Source organism: Tamandua tetradactyla, chromosome X (genome assembly GCF_023851605.1).
Source record: "Tamandua tetradactyla isolate mTamTet1 chromosome X, mTamTet1.pri, whole genome shotgun sequence".
NCBI classification, from domain to species: Eukaryota; Metazoa; Chordata; class Mammalia; order Pilosa; family Myrmecophagidae; genus Tamandua; species Tamandua tetradactyla.
Window position 1 is genome coordinate 49,657,323 of NC_135353.1, and position 17,352 is coordinate 49,674,674.

The following is a 17,352-nucleotide window of genomic DNA, read 5'->3' on the forward strand; positions in this document are numbered from 1 at the left end:
TAGAAGACCAGCAAGGGGAACTGGAAGGACAGCATCAGGTATTCTAACAGAATAGCAGTCTCACTAGAGTTTGGAAGCAATTTAGGGTAGTGGCTAAGAGCTTGGGCGCCAGATTTACACTGTTATACTGCTTGGGATTCTGAGTCTTGCTTGCCTCTTATTAATTGGGTAACCTCAGCTAACTTGCTTAACCTTTATGCCTCAGTTTTGTAACTTGTAAAATGGGGATAATAATAGTATAAACCTCGTGGATAGCTGTGAGAGTTAAGTTACTAGTTCAGGGCTTGGTTCATGGTAAATGCTCAGTAAATGTTGAACTCCTGTATTTGTTGTTATTCATTCTTTCTTTATTATTATTATTTTTTAATTTATATTCTACTCCATCAGGAGGGGGAGAGATGTAGTGCTCATCGAACTAGAAGAATGATGAATTTTGAGGTGCGGGTCCCACTGAGGTGAAATGCCACCATTTCCAGGGCACACCTTTTTGCCCAGGCCCCGCTGACTATGAGGAGGCGGAGGCCACGGCTGGCAAGAGGAACCGGCTGACCCGGGGCGAACACACAGCTGTGCCCGGATACTTGACAGTTTATACCTCTTCGGCCTCCCAGGAGGCCGTGGGTGCTCAAACCCGAGCGTCCTGGTTTCGAAAGTGTGAGGACTGCTTGGCAGTCATCCGGGCTCCGGGTCCATCCTCGCCACGCGTCGGCTACGGCCCGAGAGAGTTCAGTTTGGTCCCTGCACTCGGTCCTAGCCCCAGCTCCCCCGCCTCCTGCGCAGGCGCCGCCGGGGCCACCCCCGCCGCCATGTTTCCCCCGCCCGCGTTCGCCCTCCTACCACTCCCCCCTCCCCTTTCTCTAACTGGGCTCCCGCCCCCCTCCCTCCCTCCCTCAGCCCCCCACCCCCTAGTGAGGTCAGGCGGAGGCTCTGCTGCGGCCGCAGCAGCTCCGCTTCTATTCAGGGGAACCGTGGAACGGGGACTTTTGAAAATAACAGGAGCAGCGTTTGGGTGCAGGGTCCGAGCTCTGTGCCAACGCGAGGACAAGGCGAAAGTGGCCAGTGCGAGCAGGGGGTGCGGAGTCCGGGTGCTGGTGCCTCGCAGCAAGAGGGAGTACTCGCTGCGCGGCGCTACTCCTGTTTGGCCCCCAGAGCGCAACAGCCGATAGGCAAGCGGCGGGACCTCAGAACGCGGCAAACGAGGTGAGACGGGGTCCTGAAGTCACAGAGGCGCGCTCCGCCAGCCGCTTCCCGGCTTCCGAGATCAGCGCGGCCAGGCGAGGAGTTGCCGTCTGCACCAGGGACTGTTGGGCAAGGGTACCAGCCTCGCTCTTTGCACCCTTCCCCCGCCACCTTTTCTCTCGCGTTGTGGTGCGTGCCCTCATCCTTACACCTTCTCATCCTGACCTCCCGAACTCGCTGGCTTCACCAGACGCGTAGGTTCTTTTAGGACCCCATAATCCAGTTTTCTTTTGCTTCTTTGTTATCCTTTCAAGATCGTCTCGTCCGGGCTTTTCTGTCGCTGCCCGGACGGTCTGGGATACCTTTGCCCGCCTCGACCCCTTGTTCTCTTAACAGCTTCTGCTTTGTGCCGCCAAATCCATCCCTCCCCTCAGAATCTTCCAATTTGGGAGGTTCCGCTGCTGCCCGCAGATGCAGGAGCACACTTCTTTTTCTTCCTTGAAGCTTTCAACTTCTCTCTCAACATCTCTTGACTTCTTTAGTTTAAGCATAGTTGAGTAATGATTTACTTAGAGGCTCACAGTCTAGCCTACGGTTTACTGGGAATGATCCTTTGATAAATATCGACTAAGGAACTTGAAAGTTTCTTTCCAGGTTTCAATAGCTTAGTCCAAGCACCATAGTCAATCTTTAAGAAATTAATTATTAAATTAATTTCCATAATCCTAAATCTGATTGTTCACCCACTACTTAGCAGGCCAGAGAGAGAGGATTGGTGGGACTTTTAGTGCTTGGCTTCATTACTCTATCTAAATTGGGGTGTTGAGGGCAAGCCACGGTGGCTCAGCAGATAAGAGTGCTTGCCTGCCATGCCCAAGGACCCGGGTTCGATTCCCGGTGTCTGCCCATGTAAAAAATAAAATAAAATAAAAAATAAATTGGGGTGCCCAGCGATTTAATGAGTTAGAGGGCTTTAGTGGTTTGGGATAAAAAATCACATAGGTTGGATAGGCTGGTTCCTAAGCACATTGAATGGAAACTCTGGGATATAAAACAGCCTCTGTTAGGAAGTCACTTGACTTAAAAAATTTTTTTAAACAAGCCCACAATTTCTTTCTGTAGATTTCATATTTCTATAAACCTTCATGGAGCATTTCAAACCCAGGTAGTTAAAAAAAATGAAACTGCTTTCTGTATTGGAGATTAGTTTGCTTTAGTTGATTTCACACAGCACCAGTTAGTCTCTTTGTGATATTACCTTCTCCCCAGGCAGTTGTGGTGTTAGCTCTCCTACTGAGATACATTTGCTCACTTCCATGCCGTAATTAGTGTGTGAAGAAAATTAAATGGAGAAACTGAGAGAAGAGGCAGATGCAAATGAACAAGCTCATATTTCTTTTTGGAAATAGGCTTAATCTAATGCGTAAATTTGAAAACTGAGAAATTGAAATAATTCAGTAGTTATGACATAGTTTTACACTTAAAATTATTAGTCTCCCTAACTACAGGGTCTAACTAATATACTTAGCAAAGATAGAATGGTCTGCTTGATATGTGGCCATGTGTTGCTGTTAACACAGTGTGAACTAATTCGCAACACCTAATAAGAAACCAAATTTTGACTGAAGATAGTGGCTTAATTTCACTGTCCGGGTAGCACTTCTTCTTTTGGCAGCGACACACTGATGGTAGTTTATGCTGCAGCACCAAATGATGTATTTTAAAAATAGATAAATAGAACCTCAATTTCCCAAGGGTGTTAATCTGCCATTTTTATAAACACTTTTAAAAGTGTGATATGATTGTATAGGGTTTAAGTTGATGTTCTGAAGAAAGTGGTTTCCACAAGAACAGTACAAGCAATTGATTAGAAATTTAGTTAGATTACAATGACTTGCTGATGATTTGTAGTTTTCCCATTTGATAAATTCTGATTTACCCTGATAATAGGCTCACCCTTATAAATCTTTGATTTTCTTGGCATCCCTTTCTTGAAAGATGTAGAAGCTTGCAAACTGTTTCAAATTAAGGAGTTCATGTCAGATGACCTTACGTGATTTGTAATCTCTTATTTTTTCCTTTTTGTGATTATTATCAATGCTAATTCTGAACTAAACTGACACTAAGATGATGGTAGAGTAAAACTTTATTTTTGTTTGGAAAAAAGTAAAGGAGGGTGTGAGTCAGCCATAAGCATTTTGCTCTGAAGGTCTTTTCAATATGAGGCAGTATGTAATTGATAGTCCACCTAAGTACACCTACAGATTATCAGCCTGGCTGTTTCCATGCTGATAATAGCAGTTTGCTATTGGTTGTCTTATTTCTCATTTACATTTTTTATTAAATAAGTTGCAGGTTTACAGAAAAATCATGTAGAAAATAGAGAGTCCCTGTATCTCCCCCTTCACCCGTATATACATGCATTACTGTGGTACATTTGAGGCAATCGATAGAATATTATTATAGTTGTACTACTGAAAATAGTCCATGGTTTGCATTAGGGTTCCCTGTTTGTGTTGTATAGCCCTATATTTTAAAAAGTTTTCATCTAGTTAACAATATATATAATCTAAAATTTCTCTTTTAACCATGTTCAAATGTATTACAATTCAGTGCTATTTATTACATTTATAATGTTGGGCTACCATCCCCACCATCCATTACCAAAACTTTTACTTCATGCCACGTAGAAACTCTGTAATTTACATTTTAAATTTCTTTTCTTCGTATAATCTGACTTGTAGCAGTGAAACGAGACTAACCAATTCCCAAATTGTTTAATTTTATTGATGTTTAATAAACTACTAAACCTCTTCAAAAATATTTTTTCTTAAATTCATTGGTGGAAACTGATCTATATTTATTGCTGTGAAATGAATGATACAGCAATTTGTTAGGCACCATCAAATTTCAGAAAACTTGGAAAGAGTATAGAAAAAAATGAACAGCCTTAGAAAAAACATCTCAAATCTAGAAAAATTGTTTTCTCAAGTTGCTGAGTGTTCTAGTTTCCTAGGCTGCTTAAAGCAGATGTTATGAAATGGATTGGCTTAAATGATGGGAATTTATTAGCGTACAGTTTGAGACCAAGAAAATGTCCAAATCAAGGCAATGCTTCTGAAGACTGGCTGTCAGAGATCCTTGGATTCCCTGTCACATGGCAAAGTGCAAGGCAACATCTGTTGGGTTCTCCCTTCTTTTCCAGGTTTCATTGCTTTCAGCTTCTTTAGCTTCCCTGGCATGCGCTGGCTCTCTCTCTCTCTCTCTCTCATCTTTCCATTCCCTTTATAAAGGACTACAGTAAAAGGATTAAGTCCCATCCTGACTAAGAGGGGTCACACCTTAACTGAAGTAGCCTTATCAAATGATCCTGCTTCCAATGGTCCACACCCACAGGAATATATTAGATTTAAGAACAGTTTTTTTGGGGTACATACAGCTTCAAACCACCACATGCCACCCTTTGGATCCCAAGAAGACATGTTCTTTCTATATACAAAATACATTCATTCCATCACAACATCCCAAAAGCCTTAACTCATTTCCGAAACAATGCTAAGTACAAAGTCTCATAAAAATCAATTATGAGTGTGGTCAGTTCTGGGACATAATTCCCCTCCATCTGTGGATCTGGGAAACCTAGAGAGCAAGTTATCTGCTTCCAAATACACAAAGGAGGAACAGGCGTAGGATAGACATTTCCATTCCCACAGGGAGAAATTAGAAGGAAAACAGGGGTCACAGGTCCCAAACAATTCCACAACCTGGTAGCATACTCCATTAGATTTTAAGATTGGAGAGTCATCTATGAAACGATGATTTGTCCTCTGGGCCTGATGGAGTAGCAGCCCTGCCCTTCCCAAGTGATTGTACAGCGGCTATGCTCTCCTGAAACATTGTGGTGAAGATTCCACCCTCTTCAAGTTTTGATGTTGGCAGTCAGATTCTCTACAATCCCTGGGTAATAGGTTCCACACTCTGAGAACATTGGGGTGGTATCACTCTTCCTGAACAACAGGAAACAGAAGGTCCACCCTCTCCAAGTCTTGGGGTATACTCGCCCTTTCCACACATATGAATGGCCACTCTCTCAGCCTGAGATGTCTTCAGTCCAAACCTCAACTTCCATGGTTCTGTCCTTGAAGTTATTTTTCCTTCAATCTGACCTTTTCTGTCCCTTTCAGTCCAGGCTGGCAGTGGTTCTGCTCATACAAATTTCACAAAAAAAAACTTGTCAGTTTTGTATGTATATAAAAAGTGGTCCCAACTGTCAGTTAGTAGGACTTTCCACAGATCCTGTCTGGACAACAGCACCTCCAGTTCTGACTTGCACTGAAATATCTGACTGGATCCATATTCAGATACACCCTCACGTGGAGCACTATTCTTGGGAGACTCACTTTCCAAACTCAGAATTTTCCAAACCATCAGTTTCTGGTTTCTCTGCGACTAGGAGTTCAATTCTCAGCTTATCCCTTTCCTCTTGCATTTTACTGTAAGTTGCAAGGAGAAACCAGGCTGGCGCTTTCCACTCTTAGCTTCAAAATCTCCTCAGCTAGGAGGTGCAGTGGTAGAATTCTCACCTGCTGTGTGGGAGACCTGGGGTGGATTCCCAGTCCATGTACCTCCCCAAAAAACAAACAAACAAGCAAAACAAACAAACAAAAAAATTCAACAAATGGTGCTGTAATGATGGGATACTCACGTGGAAAAATAATGAAATGTGACCCCACCATACAGCTTACCAAAAAAAAAAAAAAAAAAACCCACTTCTCAGCTAAATATCCAAGTTCATCACTCCCAAGTTCTGCCTTCCATATGACATCACAACCCAATCTTGCCAAGTTTTCTACTACTTTAAAACAAAGGTCACCTTTCCTCCAGTTTCCAGTAGCACATTCATCATTTTCTCTAAGGCCTGTCCAGAGTCTCTTCAGCATCCATATTTCTACCAGCAGTCTCTTCAAAGCACCCTAGGCTTTATCTATCAAGCACCTCACAATTCTTCCAGACTCTGTCCACATTCTCTACCCGATTCTAAAGCTGTTCCCACATTTTTGGTATTTGCAATAGCAGTACTTCATTCTTATGGTACCAAAATCTGTTTTAGTTTCCTAGACTGCTTAAAACAGTAGCCATGAAATGGGTTGGGTTAAACAATGGGAATTTATTTGCTCACAGTTACAGTCCAGGAAAACATCCAAACCAAGGCATCACCAAGGCAATTCTTTCTCTTCAAGACTGGCTGCCAGTGATCCTTGGCTCCTCTGCCATGTGGCAAGGTACATGGTGGTCTGCTGCCTTCTCTTCTGGATTTCATTGATTTCAGCTTCTTGCTTTTTCTCTCTGCCCCCCCACCCCTTCATTCCCTTTATAAAGGACTATAGTAATAGGATTAAAACCTATCATGAATGAGGTGGGCTGCACCTTAACTGAAGTAGTCTCATTAAAAGATCCTTTTTATAAAGGGCCCATACCCACAGGAATGGATTAGCTTTAAAAACATGTTTTTCTGGGGTACATGCAGCTACACTGATGTTCACACAACTACACTGATATTCGAAGCATTCAGGTTTTAAGTATATTCATTCATTTACAAATTCATTTTACAAAATCTGTTGAATACCTTCTAAGTGCCAAGGTCCTGTATTAGGTACAAAGATAAACCTTATAAGATATGATCTTTACTCTTGTGGAATCTCAGGGAGCTTATATTGTATATGAGCAATTAGATAATAGATGAGTAAATAAATGAATAGGACATGTAGATTGTAGTAAGAACAGTGAAGGAAATAAGTAGTGTGATTTGAGGAACTGGAAGGGGCCTCCTTTAGCAAGTGTGGTCAGGGAGACCTCTCAGAAAAGGTGACATTTAGGCAGAGGCCTGAAAGAGAAGAGAGAATGGCCTGTCTTGTGAAGAGCAAGAGAAGATTTTCAGCAGTGGGAAGAATAAGAGCCAAGGTCTTGAGGCAGAAAAAGAGTCTTGGAGTGCTCAAGGAATAGAAAGAGAACCAGTATGCCTAGAGCTGAGTAGGCTTGGTGGGGGAAGTGGTTAGAGAGCCAAGAGGAAGCCAGATAATTCAGGCATTAAAGGTGTTGAGAAATTATTTGGGTTTGATTCTTAGAGCAATGGGAAGCCATTTGAAGGATCTTTAACAACTTTCCAGTGAAAGGTCATTGACTGAAAAACAAAATTAGTCAGTGGAAATATGTTTTGCAGAGCATAAATAGTGTCTCGCTATCCACTTGCTTGCATTAAGAATTAGATATGAAAATTGTTTGATAAGTATAAGAAAATGGGTAATTCAGTTCCTCTGTTCTGTTTAGGTAAGGGGATGGGGGAATGAAAACCCTGAGGTGAGTGTTTTAAACATTTTTCTTTCAACTGTCACATTGTCACCTGTGCTAAATTGTAAGTTATCATCAACTTTATTGAAAATCAGGTTATTGTTCAACTTAAGAATTTGATTTTTAGAGAATGATTTATTATTTTCTCATAGAAATATGTTTCTTTTGGCAGATTGGCATTTTTGTTTGTATATGAAAAAACAATTTATATTTTAAAAATGGCCATCAGGATTTCAGGAGTTTGCCATTTTCTTTTAGATGTTGCGTCTCCAATATTGACAAAATGCCATACCATTTTTCTTTGAGAGATTAGGGTTTACAATATTCCTTGAGGCTTAAATGAATTTAGATTCAGCATTTATTTTATTGCTTGAGCCCTTCTTTGAAAATAGTCTGGCTTTGAGGTCTAGTTGGCCCTAAATAGGAATCCAAATGGTCATTGGTGTTACATATGAGTAAATCCTAATATTGTAAGGTATTGCAAAATAACCTTGAGCAGCTCCTGCAGGTCAAAGTTAAAACTCCTTAACTTAGTATTCAAGGAACCGCCATGATTTGACCTCAGACTACTTTCCCAATTTCCTTATTATTCTCTTACACAAATCCTCTATCAGTTTAGACTGACTTTCCCCAGTCAGAGAATGTGTACTTAGCATTATTTCTGAAATAGAGTAGGTGTACAATAAGTGCTTCTTGAATGGATGTCATGCCACCCATTTGAAAAGCCCTCACCCTTCCTTTTTTTCAATCCAAATCCCAAAACTGTAGTGAAGGAATAGTTCAAATGCCATGTCCTATTACACCATCCTGCCTAATTTGATCTCCTCCTTCTCCTTTGGATGTGACCAGCAGTTATACACTTGCCCCATTTTATCATAATTTAATTTATTTGATGCTTGGCCATCTTCCCCACTGAATCCTTTCTCTGTGAAGACAACCTGGACCTTGTCTGGAGTGCTCATTGTTATATCCTGAGCACTTGGCATATGGTGGGCACTCTGTAAATAGTTCTTGAACGATGAATGAATGCTGCCTTGTGATGTTTTCCTGTTATTTTCGTGGGTGGTTAAAATGTTTAATGCTACTTTACTAATCACATTTCTGAGAGAGGTCATAGAGCATAGTTGTTAAGAGCACAACCTCTGAGGCTAGGCTGCCTGGGTTCCACTTTGGGCTAGAAAACTTACCGTGGGACCAAGGGAAAGTTAGTTGACTTTCCTGTACCACAGTTTTTTCATCTGTAAAATAGGAATAATAGAATTTACCTCTTAGGGGACTTGTAAGGATTAAATGAGTTAGGTCCACAATTTGTTGTCTACGATGTTCAAATTTCAAAAGATTTAGAAATCAATAATTCCACTTTGGTAACTTTCATGTCAAAACTTGGATGCGACAAAATCTTACTTGAACTGATATGAGGGTATTTATACTCTTTATTCTACTTAGTTTTAATATTTATTTAGTTTTGCTGTATAATTATTAATATGCTTGATTATGGGGTAGTGCCACAGACCCTAATTGGGTATTATGTAATCTACAGTATATTTTGGTTATTGCCTATATAAATATCAATAAATTTCTGAATTGGAGATCACATATGGTTCCATGGTTTTTGGATAACGGATTGTGCACCTGTACAATAAAGTACTTAAATTGGGTCCTTGTATATAGTAAATTATCATTGGTACTGGTAGAGATTAGGGTCATAAATTTGCTACTTTAGCTTTCCCTATGCCTTGTTCATAGTAGTTGCCATGTAAATACATGTTGATTTATTTATGCCACAACTCTGTAACCAGAGAGGGCTGGCTGTATGATCCTCATTTTATCATAAGAAAACTGAGCTGCCTGTTCAGGAACACGTGATTGAAATGGAACAAGACTGAGGTCTCTAAATATTCTCTTATTTAGAACTTAGGTCCCTAAGTACTTGCTCATTTAATATTCTTAAGAATATTTTTGTCCTTTGTTATTCAAACCAAACTATGCTTTTTGGGCAAGGGGGAAGTTTTTGGAGGGGGGGCAGTAGATGAGAGAGGGAATTCAGTTAAGTATTTAATGTGATTAGTTACATATTCTTTGCAGTTCATAAACATTTATTGAACTAATGTATATAAAAATCTGTATTAAAACCAGGAGAAAGGTATAAAATGAATGAAACATGGTTACTGGTATTTAGTAGCTCCAGCAGCATGCATAGTTACCTGGGGACGTGGGCGTACATTACAATTATTTATTTTCCTTTGTGAGCTTCAAATTGTACTTATTAAAAACAAACAAATGAGAACACAAGGGTCAATTGAAAACTGTTTTTAGTATCCATTATATCAACACGTTATATAGCCAACATAACTCCCCCACCTCCCTCAGAATTATCCCTATATAATATCCTGGTAGCCTTTCTTTTCCAGTTTAGCTAAGAAAATATAGTTTCTGTTGTTCTCCCTTATCAATATTTGTAAATCACTGTTACTTTATTTTCTTTGTCCTTTCGTTTTTGTGGGGATGTGAGGAATTATATGTCTCAAAGGATTTTTCTGGAAAATTTTTGAAGTTGAGAACGGGTACTTGAAACTATTCTGCCAGTTAATTCAACAAATATTTATTAAGTGCCTAAACTATATTCCAGACATTGAATGGAAGCAGGATGTTGACATGACAGTGTGCCCCAGGAGACACAAGATAAAGCAGCTTGTATTTATTTCCTTGATGCATGTATTTTACACAAAGATTTAAGAGGAACACATTAATTGGTAGCTAATTTAAAGTATTTAAACAAACTTAGAGATACTGTATTTTAGAATGCAATATTCTTATGAAATTTTGAGATAAATGATAACCTAAGGAAAAGTAATGCAAATTATTTTTTTCTGTAAGTTGCCTAATTTCTTTTGGTTCAAGGGAGCATGTTGCTTGTTTGATAATGGTCTAAATCTTAAAATGTGTTGAGCCCTAACAGTGACTAATGCTGATGGGTAATAGCCAAGATTGTTGGTGAAGGACATGCCAAAGGACTGTTATCATCAGAAGAAAGGTTTTCAGAACACAATAGCCATGAACTTAAAGGAGCAGAATTAATGGGGTCAAAGTTTTGCCTAGTTTTGTACACATTTGCCTATCTCACTGCTTTGAAGTTAACTTTTGGTAATGTTCAAGCTGCTTTAGTTTACAGTGCATTCAGTGTACAAATTGCTTTGTTGATTACTGAACACTGAAATATTTAATAGTAGGGAAAAATTGTCAAGGATCATGTGCTTTGAGGTTAATAAAAGGTTTCTAGAGTTTGAGGTGGTTTTGAAAAGGGGCCAACAGTGCATTGGAGGAATGCTTGTTATAAAGCAATGGTTTAATTTCTACCAAATGAGAAACATGAATAAAAGAAAGGCAAGCGAAGAAAGGGGATGAAAGTAAATGGGGAAAGTCAAATACTAAATCTTTCTACTGATTTTAATTTTCATTGTTGCTGTCTCACGCCAGACACAGTTCACAGGACCCAACATTGTTGTATTGTTGTGTTACTGCCCAAAGCTCCTAAAGACATGTGTATAGCCAGTGATTAATGGATGTCTTTATATTCTTTGTGTGAAATACTTTTACAGTTTATTCTGTAAAAGGGATAAGAGAGCTGTGGAGTTTTGCTTCTTGGTTCCACTTAAAAAAAATTCCATGCATTTCTAAAGAACACTTCATTGCAACAATGTTTTTTTTATTGTATCATGCATGAATATTTCTCAATGGGAAAGCAGTAGAGCTTAATGGCTTAGATCCTGGGCTCCCAAATCACGTTTGAGTTCAGATATCAACTCTGTCTCTTACTTGCAGTGGGATATTGGCAGCTCTCTTCATTTTTCATTTGCCTCTGCTGTAAACAATCTCATCTAGTTGTTTTAAGGGTTAAAGGAAATAATGTATGTAAAGTGCTAAGCACATATCCAGCCACATAACAAATATAGCTATCCTTATTACTGTCTCTTTTAATAGACTTTTGCTGCACTATTTGAAAACTTGAAGCATACTATAGGATCTTTGCCTTTGATATATCAGCCAGAAATGAGAGGGGAAATTTGGTATCTGTCTTTTATTTAGATTGCCTTAATCCCAGCTGGAATGCTATTTTTTGAACTTGTATCACTTAAATGATGAATAAACTATTTAGAATTACCACTAGTTTTCTGGCAGACCAGAAAGTTTATGGTAAATGTTTTGGCTTATTTCTTATATAGAGATGGTGTCACACTGTAAAGAAAATGTCAATTTCAGTATGATTGCACAGTATATGTTTAAATATGACACTTTTTTAGCTTATTAGTATTTAAAACTTTTCTTTTTTTGGCATGGGAAGGCTCTGAGAATTGAACCCAGGTCTCTGGCATGGCAGGTGAGAACTCTGCCATTGAGCCACTGTTGCCTGCCCTAGTATTTAAAACTTTAAACTCCATTTTGAAGGCAAATGAAAATGAAGGAAAATATATTCTATAACAATTTAGAACAGTGTTGTGTTCTAAGCATGAAGACTTGCTGTTCTGATAATTACAGTGGTCACAGATTTTCCTGATTTATTTCTAATTGTTCTGGATTTCAAGCTCCCAAAGAATAAAATGTTGAAGCATTTGTAATAGTAAGTCTCCGAGAAGAGAGCAAAGTCTGTTTGGATGATATCTTTTTACAGATTTTGAGTTTCTATGGTTGTTTTAAGCTTCTAAATAGTTACTGTAGCAGCAAATCAAACAATAACTTAGAGATAATAAGTGCCCGGTAGCAGTTTTGATAAATGAATGAATATGTCTAAATGAATTATTGAGAACAGCTTCAGGTGCTGAAGAGTGGAATCTAACTTTTTGAGTTGGAAATATATAATTACAATGCTCCTGCTAGCCTACATAATACTTTTTGTTTTCAACATGACCCAAATTTTGAATTAGATGATCCTTGGATAGCTGACTTGGTATGGAATACTATATGTGCACAGAAGGAAAAAGACCGAGTAACACATTGGCCATATACTGTATATACACAGGGTTTTGTGGCGATTATTAAAATAATGTACAATCAAATGCTTGAAAAGCATAGTTCACTATGTGAATGAGATATGTTATTCATTAGCTGTGTTACCTGCATTTATAGATAGTAATATATATCGTCATTCTGTTAGTCAGGGTTCTCTAGAGAAACAGAACCAACAGGAGAAATCTGTAAATATGGATTTATAAAGGTGTCTCACACAACTATGGGAATGGAAGAGTCTAAAATCCTCAGGGCAGGCAGTAAAGCTGTCAGCTCTGATGGTCTGGACAAACTCCACAGGAGAGGCTCGCTGGCTGAAGAAGCAGTGAAAGAGTTTCTCTTCTTCCTTAAAAGCCTCAACTGATTGGATTATATTATTGTGGGAGACACGCCCTAGTTGATTTCAGATGTAATCAGCCACAGATGCAATCAGCTGACTGATGACTTAATGCACCAGCCTTCCAGTTTATCAACCAGCCATGAAATATTCTTGCAGTAATGGTCAGGTCAGTTTTCCTGGAATACAAGATATCCCCTAAGAGATGCCTGACCAGACAACTGGCATCATCATTTGGCCAAGTTGACACCAGAACCTAAGCAGTATAGTCCACCCTTTGTCAACTTGGCACCTATACACATCACCTTGAAATATGCCTAATTTCCAAATAGAACACAATTGCAGATATAAGTTTTGCCTAAAAATACTTATCTGTCCTGCGTACAACCTGAAGCGCACTATGTCTCTCCCGAATAGGGTGCAAGTCCTTAGGTAACATTTACTCTTAAACTTCATATCCCTTGACTTGAATAATATAACAGAAACAATACAACTTATGTCATATAATAAGAGGAAAACAAGATATTTCCTTATGTACAAATGCAAACATCCTCATAACAAAACTCATACTCGTATATGGAGGAAGTATCCATATAACCGCCATCCTCATTTCTGTAACTGTTCACGTGGTCGTGGTTCATGTTTATCACTACCTTCTTCTACTACCCATTCCATGTTCTCCTTACCTTCAGCAAGCACTTCAGCTGGCTGTGGTTCTTGGCCAGGTGGGGTGACCCAGACCTTCATTCTTGAAGTTTCTTGTCCATTGGTAGTCCTGCCTAGATTGCGTTGTTAAAGTTTTCCATTGACTTTAATCACAGGGCAGGGTAGTTCTAAGAGACATCCTAGGGGATATCTTGTTTTCCGGGAAAACTCTTCTTTACCTCCATTGTGTAGTTGCAATCATATTTCCCTTTGATAGTCAGGATCAAACACCCCAGACAGAAGAGTAATTCCCTTTCATGCCTGTTGATTCAGTGGCATGAGAAGCTGAAAGTGGTCAGGTGCCAGTCTTAATTTCTAGTTCAATGGAATCATTGTTGTATGGCCTGGAAGGAGCACTCCTCCTTTTGGAACTAAGACCTGCAAACCAGTAGAGCTTAAGGTTTCAGGGACAGGAAGCAAAAATTTTCCTAGTGCATCACTAGGGGTTATAGGGAGTGAGGCCATTCCTATTTCCACCCCTTAATTCTTGGACCCATGAATCCTGGCTATAAGGGAAACAGCACTATACAGTGAACACTGATTCAGAGAATACACCGCCTCCTGGAGAATATTGCCCTAGCCCTGCGAGGTATTGCCATCTACTTGGCACCGTAAATGAGTCTTCAAAAGGCTGTTCCACTGTTCTATCAACCCAGATGCCTCTGAATGATAGGGAACATGGTAAGATCGGGAAATTCCCTGAGCATGTGCCCATAACCGTACTTCATTTGCTGTGAAGTGGGTTCCTTGATCAGAAGCAATGCTGTGTGGAATAATATGACAGTGGATAAGACATTCTGTAAGTCCACATATGAAAGTTTTTGCAGAAGCATTGCATGCAGGCAAAGCAAACCCATATCTGGAGTGCGTCTGTTTCAGTTAGAACAAATCACTGCTCCTTATGTTATGGAAGTGGTCTGATGTAAACAATGTGCCACCATGTAGCAGCCTGATTACCTTGGGGAATGGTGCCATCAGGGGCTGATTGTGGGTCTCTGCTGCTGGCAAATTGGGCACTCAGTCGTGGCTATAGCCACTAGTTTGGTCTTGGTGAGTGGAAGTCCATGTTGCTGAGCCTATGCATAAGCTCTATCCCTATCACCATGCCCACTTTGTTCATTAGCCCATTGGGCAATGGCAGGAATGGTCGAGGAAAGAGGATGACTTGCATCCACAGGATGGGTCATCTTATTCACTAGATTATTAAAACTGTCCTCTGCTGAAGTCACCTTATGGTTAGCATTCACATGGGATCCAAATATCTTCAAGTTCTTTGCCCACTCAGAAAGGTCTATCCACATACCTCTTTCATGGATTTTTTGTCACCAATTTTCCAATTATGCTACTTCTAAGTCCTTGACCATCCAGCTAAACCACTAGCAATAGCCTATTACTCAGTATAACAGTGAATCTCTGGTAAGTTCTCCTTTCAAGCAGAATGAACCACCAGGTGCACTGCTTGAAGTTCAACCCAGTTCAAGGAGGAAGATTTTCCTCCACCACTGTCCTTTAAGGACATCCCAGAATGGGAGTATAATGCTGCATCTGTCTACTGGTGAATGGTCCCTGCATAACGGGCAGAACCATCTGTAAACCAGGCTTGAGTTTTTCTCTTCCTCAGTCAAGAGAATGTAAGGAACTCCCCAAGAGACTGTAGCACTGGTCAGGGAAAAGAGAAGGTAATGTGGGAGGGTTGGGGGCCATGGACATGTGGGCCATTTTCTCATGTGACTTACTTGTCGCATCAGGACCTGCTCCAGCCCATTTCAATTTTATGATGGAGTGCTGTTGTGTACACCCAACTTTATGGCTCGGTGGGTCAGACCACACCCAGCTCATGATAGGCAACTCAGGCTCATGGTAACTTGGTGGGCCATGGTAAGCATTCAGACTCTGCTAAAGCCCAGTAGTAGGCTAAAAGCTGTTTCTCAAAAGGAGAGTAGTTATCTGCAGTGGATGATAAGACTTTGCTCCAAAATGTGAAGGGTCCACGTTGTCATTCTCCTGTAGGGGCCTGCCAAGGGCTCCTGTCAGCATCCATGTTTGCTACTAACACTTCCAGCACCATTGGATCTGCTGGATCATCTGGCCAGAGTGGCAGAGCAGCTTGTGCAGCAGCCTGGACCTGTCACCAGGCCTCTTCTTGTTCTGGTCCCCACTCAAAATTAGCTGCTTTTCTGGTCACTCTGTAAATGGGCTGGAGCAGCATACCCAAATGAGGAATATGTTGTCTCCAGAATCCAAAGAGGCCAACTAGGTGTGTGAGGGGCCAGATGCAACAGCTTATCCTTCACCTTATAGGGACATCTCGACATGCTCCACACCATTGGGTACCTAGAAGTTTCACGGAGGTAAAAGGCCCTGTATTTTTTTTTTGTGTGTGAAAAATACCATATATACAAAAAGCAAAAAATTTCAAAGCACCACACAACAATTAATTGTAGAACAGATTTCAGAGTTTGGTATGGATTATAATTCCACAATTTTGGGGTTTTACTTCTGGCTGCTCTAAGACACTAGAGACTAAAAAACAATATATCAGTTTAATGATTCAGCAGTCATATTCGTTTGTTAAATTCTACCTTCTCTGTATAACTCCAACATCATCTTTGATCTTTCTATTCCACTCTTTAGGCATATTTGGGCTATGATTATTCTTACTTTTTCATGTTGGAAGGGGATGTCAGTAATATGGAGTAGGGAGATGGAACTAGCTGATGTTCTGGAGAGGCTAGCCCCTTGAGGTTTCAGGACTTAATCTGGTCCAGGGACCTATCTGGAGGTTGTAGGTTTCTAGAAAGTTACCCTAGTACATGGAACCTTTGTGGAATCTTATATACTGCCCTAGCTGTTCTTTAGGATTGGCAGGAATGGTTTTGGTTGGGATTTGGGAAGTTATGAAAGGTAGTAATGTCTAACTGAAGTTTGCCTAAGAGTGACCTCCAGAGTAGCCTCTCGACTCTATTTGACCTCTCTTAGTTCCTGATATTTCATTAGTTATACTTCTTTTCCCCCTTCTAGTCAGGATGGAATTGTTGATCCCCTGGTGCCAGGGCTGTACTCATCCCTGGAAGTTATCTCACACATCGCCAGGGAGACCTTCACCATTGGATGTCAGGTCCCACATAGGGGGGCGGACAAATGATTTCACTTAACAGTTCTGCTTAGAGAAAGTGAGGCCACATCTGAACAACAAAAGAGGTCCTCCAGAAGTAACTCTTAGGCATACCTTTAGGTAGACTAAGCTCCTCTACTACCTACATAAGCGCCACAAGAGTAAGCCTCAAGATCAAGGACTTGGCCTATTAATTTGGGTGTCCCTAAAGTTTGACACAGTCTCAAGGGATTCCCTGATAATAAAGTTTAATAGTTCTATATTTCTCCCATCCCTCAAGGGATTTTGCCAATACTTTATGATTATCTGCTTAATATATTCTAGGATGTATCCAGGCATGACATTAAGGTATACAGGATTAAAGGGCCTCATTTTTGTTCTGGGCTCCCTGTATTTCAGTTGTTCAAATGAGCTATCCAGACAGATTGAGTTAGATTATGTGCTACAAAAAATTTAGGTTCCATACAAAATAAAACTTTCCTCCTTTGGTTTCAAAGAGTACGTGTGGTTCTAAAATATGTCTTCCTTACCCCTATATTCTGAACCACCTTAATCCCAATCTTATTGGCATCATTCTTGTCTCTCAATACCAGGTTATAGATATATAAACAGCCTCTCACAATCCAAAAATAAATGTGTCTGCTATAAGTGCTTGCAATCTAGG

The 17,352-nt window shown here is 40.2% G+C and overlaps 1 protein-coding gene across 2 annotated transcripts in view; it reads left to right on the forward strand.

Annotated features, from left to right (window-relative positions):
* The first annotated feature begins 899 nt into the window (after positions 1–899).
* The window catches only part of KLHL13 (kelch like family member 13), a 353,054-nt gene continuing 336,601 nt past the window's right edge, over positions 900–17,352 (forward strand). The window contains exon 1 of one of the 2 annotated variants that reach the window (XM_077146549.1): positions 900–1,200. The gene's annotated coding sequence lies outside the window, so the exon portion shown is untranslated. The remainder of the gene's footprint in view (positions 1,201–17,352) is intronic. The other variant, XM_077146548.1, reaches the window with a different exon arrangement.